Raw genomic sequence first — 13,753 nt, 5'->3', positions numbered from 1 at the left:
AGAATACACCCAGCCACTGCTCCTCGCTGAAGGGGCAAGCCTTTAGGTGGCCATGATTTGTCCCACATGGCTGTACTTTCCTGTCCTCAGCCCCCTCCCCATCCTCAGTACATACAGGCTCTGTCCCAAGGGCCACCAGCCTCTAAGATGTTGCCTAACTGATACCAAACACTGAGCTGAGCCAATTGCTTCCCCAGTGTCAGTCTTGTTACTTTATGAAGTGGTACTTTATAGTTCAATTCCTAATATCGGGATGATGATCTCTTGAACAAGGCCATTAGCAGTGGAAACTGAACTTGGAAGAATGCTATTAGATGGAGAAGAGGCCAAGTGCAACCCATAGAGCAGAGGGAAGGAAGATGCCAGCCGGGGAGTATAGAATGAAGCAGGTGTGCAGTGAGCAGCTGAATCATGTTAAAGATGGAACCCTGAATTGAAGGGCCACCCTCCTGCCTTCTAGTTTCCTAGAGCCTCCTTTGATTCAGGCGACTCTTCAGAGCCCCCCTTTTTCTGAGGCCTGGTTGGTCGGTTTTTTCTGGGTTCCTCTGAGTGTCTCTCCTTACTAGAAACCCTCCATTACTTAATTAATGTGACATCTCTGTTCACTTGCGTAAAGTACCTAATTCCAGTGCTACCTCTGCTCCATTGCCTACATTTACACTATCTCCGCCCAACTTTTATACAAACATGCCCTGACCTCATCCCCCATCAACAGAAACATGTCTTTCCCATGCTGCTGCAGCCTGCTAAAATCAATGATCTTCAAAAAGCATCTCAAATGCCACTTAAACCATGAAGTCTGCTGTTTGTTGAACTAAATATAGCATCCTCTTAAAAACAAAAACACTTTAAACGACTAATACCATTAGAGAAAAATTAGAAAATACAGATAAGCAAAAGGTAGAAAAGGTCTACTACTCTGAGAAATCCAGTGACATTTTTGGTCATCTCTTTTCCTGTCTCTGGAGGAATTCTCTGTCTCTGTAGCCTTTCTGGTCACTCTTAAGAATTACGGAATTATGCTGTTTTTCAGGTAATAAAACTTCCAGTCTAGTCTAATGTCAAAACGTAAACATCTTACTTTCTTTATAGCTCCCTCCCTCCCCTCTCCCTTTCCTCTACTCCACCCCCTTCAGGCTTGTTTCAGGCTGGGAAGCTCACCATGTGATGTGGGATGCGGCTTGTCTCTCCTTATTGCCCAGCTTTGCTCCTGCACTCACTAGTTGTCTTTGGGCCCTTGGTGACTGAGGAAAGGGGCAAATAAGCGAGCAGAAGACTTATTAACCTGATACAGATGTAACCTGGAGTTGGTGCCCTCTGGGGTGGCCAGTGTCAAATACTAACTCTTTTCCCCACGGAATGATTTTGTGGGTTCCTTGCCAGTTCCCCCAGTGGGGGCTTTGGCTGCAAGACTCTTGGCTCAGGTCATGCCTCCTGTGGCTGGTGACTTTACAACTGTCCCTCCCAGCTCTTGGCTTCCAGCAGTCAACTGTGTTACCCTCCCTTTGTTTTTCCTGTCTGGTATTTTGAGCAGGGTCCCTGGTTCAGTTCCCTTCCTCAGGGTCCATATCTGGCCTACAAGAAACGTGTCTTTGCCTTGGTGCCATCAGGGAGGGTACAGCTTGCTCATTCTGCCATCAGGGTCAGCTCCCAGGTCTAGCCCCACGCACCTCTCTGATCTCATTTTGTCCTACTCTAGCCCACTACACTTGAGCCAAGCTGCCGTATTTTTGTTCCTCCAACAGCAAGCTCGGGCGGTCTCACTAGCTGTGGCTTCTTCCTGGGAAGATTGCCCGCTCTCCCTCTGCACACCCTCCTCCCGTACCCTGTGGGACGGCTGCTGGGGCTGGCTCCTTTACTCTGAACAGAGCTTAAATGGTTCCACTCACAGAGGCTTTCCTATCATCCTTCCTAAGGTGGCAACACATTCACACTCACATCCCATCTGTTCTCATTCTCTGCATAGCATTTACCACCATCTGATATTTTTCTAATTTATTTAACTAGTCTGATGAAGGATTTTCAAATGCAGTAGCAAAACAAATTTTTGGTTGTTTTTTAAAAACTGCTACCTCTGCTCCCTGTCAAGCCTCTCTTTTTCCTTCTGGTTAGAAAGCTTCCTTAATGATATAATATTTCCATAACATGTCAGTTGCTTAGTTGTTAAAAAGTGCCTTTTCTGCTCCTTTTAAAAATTCCACCTCAGATTTGATTCAAACCTCTTCTTCCCATCAGCACAGGCTAACCTTGTGGCTGGGGGTGGTAGAGAGCGCCTGTCCTCAGTCTCCTTGCACTGCCTCTCTCACATCCCCCTGGTGTGGGGATCAGGAGGAAGGAGACAGGAAAAGTGTTAGCTTATGCACCTGCCCAGGGCAAGCTGACTCTGTTCTCCTGGTTGGGTTTGTTTCTTTGAGCATCCCGTGCTGCTGGTGAGTAGGTTGCCTTCTTCTGGATGTCATTGCTTCTCTACAGAGTGGGACAAGTATTCAAATGATGATTCTTTGCTAGTGGTCATGTTTTGGATTTTTAGATGGCTTTGTGGGGTTTCTTCATGATTACTCCTTCTACGAATTTTATTTTACTGGCTTAATAAGTATTTCCCCCCATTTTCTTAGTTTTGAACGTATTCATTGCTACTTTTCCCCAAAATACCCCAACAGATTAATAAAATGCCTAGAGCAACTCTTCCCAGTGCGTCAGCATGCAGGAAACCGTGTCAGTTCCCTGTTTCTCCTTGCAGCCCGACGTCCCCTCCTCCCTCTAAATCCGCACACGCACGGAGTGCTCTGTAGGCCTGAGGCCAGCTGTCACCCTGAAGGTCTGCCTCTTGCTCCACAGTTGGAGCCCTGTGGTTGGGTCCCATGTAGTCCCATCTTGTTAACTCATTATCCTGAGGCTCATGGCAAGAGGGAGGAGAGCGCTTGTGTTTCTAAAGAATGTCTTTCCTGCCTGCTGCCAGGTGATTCAGGTATTCTCCGGTTGCTTGACCAGAAGCACTCCCCACGCTTCTCCACACTGGCCTCTGCCCTCAAGGAGGCTGATGTTTAGAAACTGTATCAACTGGCTCCCTTGCCTTCTGGTTTCTTCGTGAGTTCAGTCAATCTCTAAAAAAGATAGAGGGTGAGGATAGGGTATTTATTCCCTGAATCACTCCATCAGGGCTTCCTCTACAGGCTATGGCCCTCCGTTGAAAGTCAGTCCCGCACTCAAGGTGGTTCTCTCTACATGGTCTGCTTTTTCTGAATCCTGGCAGCCACCACCTCCCCTTCATCCTTGGGCCTGGTAATGGGAACAGCAGAGCTTTGAGGACCGCAGCATCCCTTCCCACTCTTTAGTGACAGCCCTTTTGCAAATCCTCCTCAAATTATTTGGAGTACCATCTCTTTTCTGGGTATTAAATTCTAGGGTGGAAATCAATTTCCCTCAGAATTTTAAGGTTATTCCTCCTCCACCTTCTACTTTCAATGTGCTGTTAAGAAGTCTGATGCCCATCAGACTCCAATTCGTTCATAAATTACATTTTTTTTCTGCTCTCAGGAAGGTTTTGGGATCTTCTCCTCATGTCTGGTACTGTGAAATGTCTCTGTGATGAGAACTGGTGTGGATCTGGTTTCATTCCTTATGCTAAGTATCTGGTGGATCATCTGAACCTGGAGATTCATATTCTTCAGTTTGAGGAAAATTATTTCCCATTTTTTATTTGGTACAAATTAGGTACAGGGTTAATTTATATGATACATACACAATCATAGTTGCCAGCAATAGTTGTATTTGTATACATATTGGTATTTTCTCTTTAAACCTATTTTCTACCCTAGAGCAGAATCTCCAAACAAAATATCACTATGACTTAAATTTAGTAGTAGCTCTTCATGTAGTTTGTCAACATGAGCTTTTAAATTGTGAAGGTTCTGTTCTGTGTGGCATGTTTTACTTATATAGCTGTAATAGGAGGTGCTGGTTAATAACAGGTTGTTGTCCTTGCTCTATGACAACTAAACTAGAGCTATAAGACTACAAATGCCAACCGCTTCATTCTGTCTGGAGAGTCCCTAAAAAGTGGCAAGGCAGTACTCAAGCTTTTCTTCTCCCTTGAGTTGCCCTTATCATCTCATCTAAGCCCAGGAACCAAGGGTTGGTGGCTCTTCTCCAGTTTCATTTGCATAATCTTTATTTTTTATATTTATTTATTTTTTATTTATTGGCTGCATTGGGTCTTTGTTGCTGTGTGCGGGCTTTCCGTAGTTGTGGAAAGCGGGGGCTACTCTTCATTGCAGTCCCCGGGCTTCTTATTGCGGTGGCTTCTCTTGTTGCAGAGCACAGGCTCTAAGTGCTCAGGCTTCAGTAGTTGCGGTGCATGGGCTCAGTAGCTGTGGCTCGAGGGCTCTAGAGTGCAGGTTCAGTAGTTGTGGTGCTCGGGCTTAGTTGCTCCGCGGCATGTGGGATCTTCCCAGACCAGGGCTCAAACCGATGTCCCCTGCATTGGCAGGTAGATTCTTAACTGCTGTGCCACTAGGGAAGCCCTGCATTGTCTCTTAATGTGCAAGTACCTCTCTTTCTCTGAGATCCCCGAAGTTTGCTATTGTTCCCAGGCTGCCTGGAAGTGATATCCCTGACCACCTGTAAACCTGGAACCCTGTAAGTCTAGAGCAAACTCCAGATCAGTTCCCAGTGAGGAATATGAAGTGGATCCCTTATTCCATTAAAAGATAAACAGAGGCACATTAAAATTGACAGGAGTTTATTTGAGCAAACATCGATTCAGGTCAGACAGCACCAAACTGAAAGTGATTAGGAGCTTTCTAAGGGAAAGGCTTTTATAGAATAGAGGCTGAGGCAAAGCAAGGAAATTATTTGATTGGTTATACGTGCTCAAGCAGTCGCCTTATTTGGAAAAGCTTAGTTGAGTGTTTGAGACTGGTTGTTCTAGCCAGAGCAATTAGGCAAGAAAAAGAAATAAAAGGCATCCAAATTGGAAAGGAAGAAGTAAAATTGTCTCAGTCTGCAGATGATATGATCTTAAACATAGAAAACCCTAAAGACTCTATAAAAAAAACTGTTAGAACTAATAAAGGAATTCAGTGAAATTGCAGGATACGAAATCAACATACAAAACTCACTTGCATTTCAATTTCCAAACAACAAACTATCTAAAAGAAAGAAGGAAAGAAAACTACCCCATTGACAGTAGCATCAAAAACCATAAAATACTTAGGAATGAATTTAACCAAGGAGGTAAAAGATCAGTACACTGAAAAGTATAAAACATTGATGAAAGAAATTGAAGAAGACACAGGCAAATGGAAACATATCCTGTGTTCATGGATCAGAAGAATTAGTATTGTTAAAATGTCTACTACCCAAAGACATCTATGGATTTAATGCAATCTCTATCAAAATTCCAATGGTATTTTTCATAGACATACACATAAAAAAATTCTAAAACTCATATAGAACTACAAAAGACCCCAAATAGCCAAAGCAATCCTGAGAAAGAAGAACAAATTTGGTGGCATCACATTCCTTATTTCAAACTTTACCACTAAGCCATAGTATTCAAAATAGTACAGTACCGGCATAAAAACAGACACAGAGACCAATGGGACACAATTAAGAGCCCAGAAAGAAACCCATGCACATACAGTCAACTACTATTTGACAAGGGAGCCAAAAATACTCAATAAGGAAAGGCTAGTTTCTCCAAAAAATGGTGTGGGGAAAACTGGATGTTCACATGCAAGAGAATGAAGTTGAACTTCTATCTTTCACCACTCACAAAAGGTAACTCAGAATGGATTAAAGACTTAAATATAAGACCTGAAACTATAAAACTCCTAGAAGAAAACACAGAGAAAAAGCTCCTTCACATTGGTCTTGGCAACAATTTTTTGGATGTGACACCAAAAGGGCAGGCAACAAAAGCAAAAATAAACAGGAGGAACTACATCAAGCTAAAAGCTTCTGCACAGCAAAAGAACCAATCAGCAAAATGAAATGGAAACCTACAGAACGGGAGAAAATATTTGCAAACCATCTATCTGAGAAAGGATTAATAACCAATTTATATACTAATAACCAATATAAGGGACTCATGCAACTCAGTAGCAAAACACCTCAAACAGTTCTATTAAGAAATGGGCGAGGACTTGAAAGACCTTTCTCCAAAGAAGACACACAAATGGCCACTAGGTACAAGAAAAGATGCTCGGCAGTACTAATCATGTGGGAAATGTAAATCAAAACCACAATGAGATACCACCTCACACCTGTTAGAATGGCTGTCATCAAAAAGACAGAGATAACAAGCATTGGCAAGGATGTGGAAAAGGGGAATCCTTGTGTACTGTTGGTGGAAATGTAAACTGGTATAACTACCATGGAAAACAGTATGGAGTTTCCTCAAAAAATTAAAAGTAGATCTACTGTATGATTCAGCAATCTGACTTCTGGCTATTTACCCAAAGGGAATGAAATTACTTTCCTAAAGAGATATCTGCTTCCAGGTATTCACTGCAGCATTATTTATAATAGCCAAGACATGGAAACCACCAAAGTGTCCACTGATGGATGAATGGATAAAGAGAATGTCACACACACATACACACACACACACACACACACACACACACACACACACACACAGAGGAATATTATTCATCCATAAAAAAAGAAGGAAATTCTATCTTTTGCAACCATATGAATGGGCCTTGAGGGCATTATGCTAAGTGAGGTAAGTCAGACAGAGAAAGACAAGTACTGTATGATCTCACTTATGTGTGGAATCTAAAACAGCTGCGTTCACAGAAATAGAGAGTAGAATGGTAGTTGCCAGGGGCTGGGGGTGGGGTGGTGGTTAGGGGAATGGGGAGTTGTTGATGGAAGGATACCAACTACCAGCTATAAGATGAATAAGTTCTGGGGATCTAATGTACAGCACAGTGACTGTAATTAACAGTGCTGTATTATGTACTTGAATGTATTGATATAGTGCTGTATTGTTAAGAGAGTCTTAAATGTTATCACCACACCAAAAAAATGGTAATTATGTGAGGTGATGAAGGTAACTAACCTTATTGTGATAATCACTTTGCAATATATGTGTATCAGATCATCATGCTGTATACCTTAAAGTCACATGCGAGTCAATAATATCTCAATAAAGCTGGAAAAAAGGCATTTTAATACACATTGCTTTCCTTTCAAGCATTTCCCATGTATTTTAAAAAGATAATTGCATATGGTATGTATCCAATTTCATGAGTAATGTAATATATACATTATCCATTTAAAAAGGAACTAGTCATAGACAAAATTAGATAATTTTATAATATTTTTCTGAGTGCATATGTCATGGTTTACATAACAATTCTTTTATTGTTGGGTATTTTGGTGGTTTCTGATACCATGGCTAGAGATATTTTTGTGCAGAAGTCTTTTCCATGCTCTGGATGATTTTCAAGAGGGTTATTATACTGAACTGGAATCCCAGCAGCTATGGACAAGGGAGACTTGCCAATATTGAATACTTTCATTTATTTAAAGTACCACCTAATTTGATTTACCAAAATGGTAATCTTTATTTTTAAATTGGCTTTTTCTTTGATTACTAGAGAAAGTTGACTATTTTCTCCTGCGTTTGTTAATCAACTGCAAGTGTAAACTATGTGATCCTACCCTTTGTCCATTTAGTAACTGGGCGTTTAGAGTTGATTTTTAGTTTTCAATGTACTTATTCATCCTTTGTCTTTTTTGTTTGTTTGTTTTTAAACAGAGTATTTTTATTTATTTCATAATTGACTCTGTTGATTGGGTGGGTTTGTGTGTGTGTGTGTAAGATGTAACTGACTGGTTTTAGTTTAAAGAGTACACCCATGCCCAGAGATGTGACAACCTTATGTGTTCTCTTATTTTAAATGGCTAACCTTGAATTTACCTAATTACATGGTATCAAGAGAGAATTTAAATTATTAATGTATCTCGACAAAGGTTTTATTATTTTTTTAAGCTCTTTATTGGAATATAATTGCTTTACACTCTTGTACCAGTTTTTGAGGTACACCAAAGTCAATCAGCTATGTTTATACACATATCCCCATATTCCCGTGACTCCCCCCCACCCTCCCCGTCCCGGCCCTCTAAGGCATCATCCATCATCGAGTTGATCTCCCTTTGTTATACAGCAACTTCCCACTGGCTATCTATTTTACAGTTGGTAGTATATATACGTCTATGCTACTCTCTCACTTCATCCCAGCTTCCCCTTCGCCCCCCGCCCCCCCAACCTCATGTCCTCCAGTCCATTCTCTGCATCTGCATCCTTATTCTTGTCTTGTCACCGGGTTCATCAGTACCATTTTTGTTTTTACATCACTAAAAATATTTTTTTCCAATAATTTGGGATGACTTCTTTGAAAAGTAGTCAATTGTTACATGGAATTGGGTCTTTTTCTGGAGTAATTATTCTAAGATATTGATGTGTTTACTGATTTTTGAGCATCAATCGTACTTATAATTATTACAGCTTTGTAAAACGTTTTCAAATCTCATAAGTCTAATTTCTTTTCATCTTTGTTTTCAAATGTTAATATTTATTTGGTGTTTTCAAGTATTCTTTAAGGTGAATTTTAAAACAATGTTCCAAATCTCATTTTGATTACAATCATGGTAACAAATTAATTTGGGAGAAAATAACATCTTTTTAAACTTCAATCAAGGAAAATCTTTTAGGTAGGTCTTTTATTTTTCTCAGTGAAGTGGTATCATTTTTTTCCCATATTGGTGGCACACATTCCCTGCTGAAGCTTCTGGGTATTCGTTTTTTTTTTTTTTTTTTTTTTAAATAAATTTATTTATTTATTATTTATTTATTGGCTGTGTTGGGTTTTCATTGCTGCATGCGGGCTTTCTCTAGTTGCGGTGAGCGGGGGCTACTCTTCACTGTGGTGCACGGGCTTCTCAATGAGGCAGATTCTCTTGTTGCGGACCACAGGCTCTAGGCGTGCAGGCTTCCCAGTATTTGCAGCACGTGGGCTCAGTAGTTGTGGCGCATGGGCTTCGCTGCTCTGAGGCATGTGGGATCTTCCCAGAGCAGTGATCAAACCCATGTCCCCTGCACTGGCAGGTGGATTCTTAACCACTGAACCACCAGGGAAGCCCCTGGGTATTCGTTTTAATCCGTCTCTAGACATGGGACTGATTAATCGTGAGACTCCCCCCAACTGTTCTCAGTCAGAAGTGCTTAACCGAGGGATGTCCGGACAGGTGGGTGTCATTGAGACTGGAATATGGCCCAGGAACTGCGAGCACCTAGCTCTACATGCAAGGCTGAATTTTCTGGTTTTCACACCAAATGCAGAAGTTTGTTGGTCCTCTTCCATTAGGGTAATAAAACACCTCCCTCTACTCCACTGTTGCTGCAGTTGAACCGCCTGACCGTGGACTCTGTTAGCTTTTTCTCAATCTCACTGCTTGGGCTTGCTCAAAACCAATTAACTTCCCTCTACTCACGGATCATCTTAGCCCTTCCTGCCTCACAGCCACTCTCATTATGAATTCAGATTCAGTTCCCATCACAACCTCTTCAGCCTGGGGGTGCTGGCGGCTCCTGGCTGTTTCTGGCCACAGTGTATGGCACATCCCCTTGTTGGTTTCCTTCAGCCCTGCCCACACCATGGCAAACAGTCCAGCGCATTGCACTGTGGTGCGTATCCAGACTGGCACCCGTCCCAGCATGGCCTGGCCAGGATGCGGCGCACCTTCCAAAGGTGAGCGTCCTTTTAACCTTGGGCGTGAGAGGCGGGATCTCGTTATGGTTCTACTAGCCTGGGTCTCTCTCTGAGAAACAAATGGAGCTGGTCCAATAGAACTGGAGGAAAATGAGTTCTTTTAAAGTTGTAAACTTGTTACTTTAAAAAAAATTACAAAATGTTTCTAATAACAAAAGTATATAAAGATCTTAAGAGGGTACAGTTTAAAGATTAACCACAAAAGAATGTAAAATTCAAAGACTAACAAATGATAAAGCAGATACCCACGCACTCATCACGCAGCCTCATCACCACGTGTAGAAGCCCCGAGGGCGAGGGCGGTGCTACACAGTAGCTGAAGAGCATATCCACACACCACAGCTTGCTGTGTTGTATCTGCAAGTTGCTTTTTTTTTTTTTTTTTAATGTTTTCTGAGCCAGTGGAGTACTAGACTCCCAACGTCAGGTTCTGTGATGTTTCAGGGTCTAATGAAGTTGGCTTAGGATGACGTGAACAACAGATGCAATAGCAGCCGTTGAACTTTCGGCTGTCATTGAGTTTGAATAACTTCCCATTCCTGTTTAGGAAGAGACGCAGGCTCCTATGGGGAAGGCGGCTACTTCACTCCTGCTTAGACGTGGTTTGGATCAACTCATTCCTGTGCTGTTTATGGTTCCAGCTTACCCTGGGATTCTGCTTGCTCCTGGGTTCTGTGGACTGCGCTCTCTGCAGTCTCTCCACTTGCGGCCTTGCCCTCTGTTGCTGAGCGTCCTTGTGTATCCACTTACAAACTCCTAGAGACACAGGGTCTGTGTGGCACGCTGGGGGATGTGGTCCTGGTTGGGCGGAGAAGCGCCCAGGCAGCAGCACCTGGCCCCTCTACTTCTCAGTCTATCCTTATGATAAACTTGGCTAAACCCATGCAACCTGGACATGACTCTGTTCCTTGCAACCCGCCACGGGCCTGAATAACCACTCACAGATCCAACTGGTAGAACATCCAGTAAAGGAAATTTGAGAGCAGTATGTCCTGTAAGGAGAATGAAACACGGAGTGTGTTCCGATCACAACCTCAGGAAATCACACATAAAGAAGATCAAGCGCTCCCTAGTACTAGAAGGTGGCTTAATAATGTCTTGAAATAATGACGGTGTTTTTCTCTTGTGTTTCCTTCTCCCCCACACTGTGAAGATGGAGAGGCTGTTTAGGCTTCCACGCCTCGGGGACTTTTGCAGACAGGACAGAAAGAAGCCAACCGCTCTCCTTGCCCTTTGTGAAAGCCCTAATTGTACTGAAGAGACTCTGCCAGGTGTCCCAGATGCAGAGGGTGATGTGTGAAGGTTTTGGGGGTCTAGGAGTGAAAGAAGAGAAGATAGCTAATCAGTCTCCTAAACTGGAAAGGGATCAGAAGTCTGTGAGTCTTGCACAGCTGTGGGTACCTAGAGTCTAGGCACTGCTCTGCTCACCCAGGACAACACCCCCAAGCAGACCACACAGACCCTGTCTCTCAGGGAGTTTGAATGTGGGATACACAAGGACACAGAGGGCAAGGCCACAAATGGAGAGACACTGGAGAGAAAGTAGTCAACAGAACGTGGGAGTGGAGATCTGTGCCCTGCTCTGTGGGCCCTGGGGAGATGCTGACATAATAGAAAGGGTGGCCCCAGGGTGCCTGGGAGGACCAGAGTTTCCAGCCTTGACAGCGATTCTAACACCTGCCAGTTCTGTGACCACATCCCTTTCCAGGACTCTAGTGTGACACTGGGAAGGGGGACCCACAGTAATACCTGGTACACAATCTTTCACTAATTCAGTGGAAGCAGAATTGGAGTTAGAATTAAGTGTTTTACAAACAATAAAGAACACAGCATATTTCCTATGACCCAGCAATTTCACTAAGTATTGCTATTTACCTAAGAGAAATGACAACACACATCCACAAAAAAAGACTTGTACAAGAATAGCATATTTATCCGTAATAGCTCCAGACTGGAAATAATCCAGATGTCCTTCAATAGGAGAACAGATTAAAAAATTGTGATGTATTCATACATTGCAATATTATAGAGCAATAAAAAGGAATGAACTACTTACACAGCAACAACACGGATGAATCTCAGAAACATGCTGAAAGAATCCAGACATAAGAATACATACTGTGTAATTTTAATGACAAGGTGCTCTAGAAAAGACATCTGATCTGTAGACAGAAAACAGATCCATGTGGTCTTGGGCCAGGTGCTGGGAAGGGATACAGGGGAACTCTGCTTGGGTGCTGTAGACGCTGGATGCACTAATTAGGGGTAGTTACCTGAGCATATGATTTTGTCTAAATTCGTTGACTGTGCACTTAAAATGGTGATATTTTATTTTATGTAAATCATACTTTAATAAAGTTGATTTTAAAAAGGAATGAACTGCTGTGGAAGAATCTCGAAGAAAACCACAAAATATTATGCTGAGCCCAGACAGACAGATACAAAGAATACGTATCACAAGGTTGCATGTAATGACGCTCAAGAACAGGGGAAGCTGGTCTCCGGTGCTAGGAAGCAGGGCCGCTGCTGCCCCGGGGGGGGGGGGGGGGGCCACCAGGGGACTTCGTGGGGTGATGCCCAAGCTTTCTATCTTGTTTGCGGGTGGTTGTTACATGCATGTGTGCATGTCTTGAAACTCTTTATACACTTAAGGTCTGTGCTTCACTATTTTAAAATTTTACCTTCATGTGGTTTTATAAAATAAAGGCACACATAAAAAAAGAACAATAAGAGACTTCACCGGTGGCGCAGGGGTTAAGAATCCGCCTGCCAATGCAGAGGACACGTGTTCAACCCCCGGCCTGGGAAGATCCTACATGCCGTGGAGCAACTAAGCCCAAGCACCACAACTACTGAGCCTGCACTCTAGAGCCTGCAAGCCACAATTACTGAGCCCACATGTTGCAACTACTGAAGCCCAAGCGCCTAGAGCCTGTGCTCCACAAGAAACCCTCGCACTGAAACAGAGTAGCCCCCGCTCGCCACAACTAGAGAAAGTCTGTGCGCAGCAATGAAGACCCAACGCAGCCAATAAATAAAGAACAAGAATATATGTTGTACACATGAGATTGTTGAGTCATTTTTGCACATTGATTCCTCTCATAATTGTATAACAGGCACTCCTAGGGCAAAGTGCAAGGTGGGTGACACAGCAACCTGATGTGAGAAACCACATCCTGCCGGACAGCCCAGTGCTGTCTATTTGTATATAGGGACTTCCCTGGTGGTCCAGTGGTCAAGACTCTGCGCTTCCACTGCAGGGGGGTGGTGGGTTCCATCGATCCCTGGTTGGGGAACTAAGATCTCGCATGCCGCCGAGTGGCCAAAAAAAAAAAAAATTGTATGCAGCCTTAAACCCGATGATTTAGAAATGTATGTGGTAAACAGAAAATAACACAAACAGCCATCAGCTCTGCCCCACACAGAGCAGCTGGGACTCAGACATCGCTCTGGAGGGCAGGGGCTACCTTTCCCCAAAACCGCGGGCTCGGGAAGGGCTCCTCCTTGAAGCACATGGGATGAGGCCCATGAACCCCTGAACAAACTCTGAGCTCTGCCAACAAGAAAGACATGGGAGTGGCTTGAGGGGCAACCAGTACTTTCTGCTGTACCTCCCTTTGTTCCCAGCTCCGCAGCTGTTCTTTCCAAGGCTTACATCTCAGGCACACGTCCAGATCCAGGTGCCACCCACAATCACCAGGTGACATTGCTTTCCCCTCAAACATGCAGTTGTCTCCTGGAAGATTGGGAACTGCTGGCCTACAGTTTCCTGTGCTCATTACTCAGTGTAAGGGCCCAGGTCCTCCCAAAGCATCATGGGTTCCTTACGGTATATGTCATCTGGACGACACGTTCCCCTTTCCACGCCTGTGGGAGACCTCGAGTTGGTTGAGGACAAATTCACAGTAGCGCTGGGGCTTTCCCTTGATGTTACCACCGTGTCCTGGAGGAGCCTGCTCACCCCATCT

This window comes from Hippopotamus amphibius, chromosome 2 (genome assembly GCF_030028045.1).
Source record: "Hippopotamus amphibius kiboko isolate mHipAmp2 chromosome 2, mHipAmp2.hap2, whole genome shotgun sequence".
In the NCBI taxonomy this organism is placed as follows: domain Eukaryota; kingdom Metazoa; phylum Chordata; class Mammalia; order Artiodactyla; family Hippopotamidae; genus Hippopotamus; species Hippopotamus amphibius.
Note: the sequence above shows the minus strand (reverse complement) of the source record.